Genomic DNA, 4743 nt, shown 5'->3' on the forward strand with positions numbered 1-4743 from the left:
CTTGTGTCTCACTCCCTTTGTGCTTTGCTTAAGGCCTTAAGTCTATTGTCTCTTCAGTCCCTTCTGAAATTCAGATGACCAGTCAGTCATAGTATTTGATTAATTTTTAATTTCTTATGATTTCAAGTCATTTTCATTGTGATGTTGATCACACTGTAATTATTACAAAAATACTTTAACAATCACATCAATAACTCTTATGAAACAATTTATGCCTTTGAGACCTCCATATTATTTACAGGTTTGAATAATGCCACATCATTCTTCAATTAATTTATCATTGTCACACACCTTAAATCAATACATCCTCAACATTTCAGTCAGTGCAGATGAGATTCATCCTTTTCAACAAGTGGAGCCTTATAGAAGCTCTCACACTAAACACATGTAATCTTGCAGTGCATATGGATGATACATGTACTCCTGAAAAAGACAGGATGGTCATTTACTGGTGAGGAAAGACATGAACTGTGGATAATCAGCGTACTTCCAGGTAGTACGACATCTTCTTCACTGCACTTCTATTTACACTACCAAGCCTGTGTGAGACTCAGACTTGAATTCTATCAGAATTCAATAAATGGCAGCCACATATTTATAAAAATAACATTCACATGAGGTTATGTTACCAATTCAAGACTGGCCAAAAGTGAGGACAGCTTTGGGAGCCTATATGTATATGAGTATGGTAAACAGTGTTCAATGAAATGTGTGGACATTGTGCTGGAGCATGTGAACAAAAGGAATGAGAGACAAATAAAATATCAGAGCATGCAAGGAGAGAATAAAATGACAACACTGTTATAGCCATCCTGCTGAGATAGTTCATAAGAAAAGGTATAAGATATAAAAATATGTACACTACTATAATGTTTTAAAACTCTCTCTCTCTCTCTCTCCTCTCCTCTCTCTCTCTCTCTCTCTCTCCTCTCCTCTCTCTCTCTCGCTCCTCTCCTCTCTCTCTCCTCTCTCTCTCTCTCTCTCTCTCCTATCATTTACTGGATTAATGCCACCATGAATTTACAGCTAAGATTCCAGTACCTATGTACTTTATAATAAAACAATACACACATGAAATTATTCTAATTGTCCATGATTGTGTAACTCTACAAGGGATTGGAATGCTGGTGACTCTGGTAACTTTATCTTGTTGAAAGGGTGAACTATGTAATATCTCTTTGTGGCTTAAGAGAAATGTCCTACACACAGTTGCCAAGACTGTATAAACCCTGTTTTTGTCCCAATCATCTCTCTCTCTCTCTCTCTCTCTCTCTCTCTCTCTCTCTCTCTCTCTCTCTCTCTCTCTCTCTCTCTCTCTCTCTCTCTCTCTCTCTCTCTCTCTCTCTCTCTCTCTCTCTCTCTCTCTCTCTCTCTCTCTCTCTCTTAATTCATTAAGTCTGATGCATGTGTTAACACTTGCTAGTCACAATCACAACCACTCAAGGTTTCAAGACTCATTCTTGGAATGACTCTTAATTCAATATAGAACAAAGCAATATAAGGGAGACAAGATTATTGTTATTAAAGCTTTCCACCCTCAATTCTACCTTTACTTCTAGACTTTTAAATTAGCAGGAGAGACATAAATAGATATTTTCTTCTTAATGCCAACAAGCATACATTAGCAGTGGAGAAAGGTAACAAACTACAAGGAGCTGGCATGATAAAAAACCAGCAAATGAGTGAGGAATTTATGTTAAGTATGCAGTGGTGGGGTAGTCAAGGTCATCCAAACTCCACTTGCACCATTGTGATCATTGTGGTTACATCAGTAGGACGTTGATAAGTTGAAGTGTCCTGTCTGGGGCTTGATCCCTCCCAAGGCTTAACTCTTTAGGTCACTGTCTTTTAATATAATCTCTAGCAAATCCCTCCCAAAGCTCAACTCTTTAGATCAATGTCTTATAAATGTTACATCTACAGGTAATGACATGTTAGGCTAAATAGTTTTTAAGGAGCCAAAGATGAGCCCCAGTTATATAAGGTTAATTTAGGCAGGTCATGACTGGGTCAAACTCTGTAATATTATTGGATGCAGATAATTTTCTAGAGACAATTAATAATACACATTTCTCAGGATTAGTTGCAGTGATGAAACAGATGATTCCAACCTTTAGAGGTATTTTCAACAGGACATAATGAAGCTATTTTAATAGAATTTTTTATTCAATGGTTGAGTAATGCCTGTATTGCAAAACATTGAGAAGATGATGATATGACTCTCAATGTAACAAACTATGGCTGCTTAACAATCACATCATGATGATCAGTCTGGCACAAGATGATGTTGGTTGGCCTTGGCTGTCCTGTCACTACAGCTGTGGTCTTTAATTTTTCTCTTCTTTGAATGTGTAAGAAATTGGAAAAAAAAGATGCCTGTTTGCCAGTCCTCTAAAAGTTAATTAAAACAAAAAAAAAAAAACAAGTTGGCTAATTTAGTTTTGGAAGTGTCTTGGAACAGTTCAAACTGTAGGAAAGTGAAAAACAGTAGCAAGAAGAGAATTCCAGAGTACATCAGTGATGGGCATGAAAGAGTGAAAAATATTGCATTAGTAAGGTGGACAAGATAGGAGTGAGGTCACAGAAGAGGAAAAGGCATGCAGTTATCATGTTCAGAAGAGCAGTAATGATGGAAATAATGGTAAAAAAAAGAAGAGAGAAAAAGATGAGTTACAAGACTGCAATGGAATATGAGATACAAGGACAGTAAGTGAATAAAAGGCAGTTTCTATACTGTTATTTTACACCACATAGTTTTTCCTGGTCTTCACAAGGCACTGTGCCATCCTGTACCTGGGGAATTAGATCCTTCCCCCAATTCTATAAGAAAGATTTAACAGTATGTAATGAAAAAAGACAGAAAAGTTGAGATATCAAAATAAGGTACATTTTTACAAATTTACCACAATGAACATATAACAGATTTTTCCTGTGAATTTATAAGGCTTTTGATAATTTTGACACTCATTTTCATCACAAATCCTGATGTTATAAAATATACCACATCTCCACCAAGCTCTGAGATTTATGAAAACACAAGGTTTTTGTGTGTAGGTGATGAAATTCACCCATCACATAACCTACTACCTATTACATGATGCTCTCTTAGCAGTCATATAACAATGTTATAACCACCACATAACGGTCTTCAAGCTTTTTTCTCTTTCTTATTTTATGTAGGAGGGGGCACTGGCCAAGGGCAACAAAATTAAAAGAAAAAAGTCAGAAATAATTGTAAAACATTGGATAATAAGTGTCTTGAAACCTCCCTCTTGAAAGAATTGAAATCATACAAAAGAGGAAACACAAAAGCAGGCAGGGAATTCCAGAGTTTTCCAGAAAAAGGAATGAAAGACAGAGAATGCTGTTTAGCTTTTACATTATGGAGGTGGACCGTATAGGGATGAAAGAAAATAAAGTATTGTATGCCAAGGCTGCAGGAGGAGGAGAGACATGCAGCTTGTAGGATCAGAAGAACAGTCAGTGTGAAAATAGTCAGAAGATAGCATGAGATGCAACATTGTAGCAATGTAAGAAAAAGGTTAAAAACAATCTGTTGGAGGAGAGGAAATGATGAGGTGTAAAGCTTTTGATTCCATTCTGTTTGAAAGAGTGGTATGAGTGGAACCCCCCCCTATATAAAGCATACTCATACATGGACAGATAAGGTGAGAAAAACTCTCAGAGACAACTCAGAACACCTAACTACATAGAAGCTGTCTTAGCTAAAGATGAGATGTGAAGTTTCCAGTTTAGATTAAAAGTAAAGGACAGACCAAGGATGTTCAGTGTAAAAGAGGAGGACAGTTGAGTGTCAATGAAGAAGAGGAGATGGTTGTCTAAAAGGATGCCTTGATAGCCAGAGGAATTGAGTTCTTGAGGCACTGAACAATACTAAGTTTTGCTCTACCACAATCATAAATCTTAGAGATCAGAAGTCAGGCATTCCGAGGTTTCCCATCAGTTAAGTTAGGTTAGATTAGGTTAGTGTTCTTAAAGGGGGTGTCCACACAATGGGGGGGGGCAAAGGTTTCCAGTTAGGTAAAGTTAGGTTAAGCTAGAAAGTTCCCGTTTCTAAAACATGGCACCTCCTCCTCAAAACTTTTCATGAATGTCCCAATTTGACATAATTTGGCTTCCTCCATCCTAACAGCCTGCTTTCCCACTACTCTCCCAAGCTTGTTGGGGATAGAGAAGGGAAAAAAAATTGATGTATTGTGTTAAACTGCAATTTTACCTGTTAAGATAGCATATGATGGATATGAGGGGCAGAGTTGCCCTGATAGCAAGGTTAGTGACTTCAAAAGCTTAGGACAGTGAAGCATTATGAAGGGAGCAGATATTCCTTGTTTGTTGACTAATTATTAATGATTTTTCCAAAATTCCCAAATTTCCCAAATTTGGCCTCCCCCACCATAAAACCTTGCTTTTCCCATCTGGTCCCCAAGCTTGCTTCTCCTGGAGAGGGGGTGGCAAGAGAATACATAAGGAGCCAATATTAGTAGATTACCTATTCCAGTCTTTCCTCAACACAGGTTCTGTTCAGCCTGACTACATCTCAAAAATCAGATGTGCAATTTCATGCTTGCCTGTCAGTGACTGTGGTGATCAAAACACAATGCAACTATGCAGGTGATGTTACTTTTGTTCAAACCATATCCCTGGTTTCTCATAAATAACCAAGATTTTTTTTTTTTTTACTGTCGTCTGCATAATGCTACACAAGCCAATCAATGTTGTGTC

The sequence above is a fragment of the Scylla paramamosain genome, chromosome 1 (assembly GCF_035594125.1).
Source record: "Scylla paramamosain isolate STU-SP2022 chromosome 1, ASM3559412v1, whole genome shotgun sequence".
Lineage (NCBI taxonomy): Eukaryota > Metazoa > Arthropoda > Malacostraca > Decapoda > Portunidae > Scylla > Scylla paramamosain.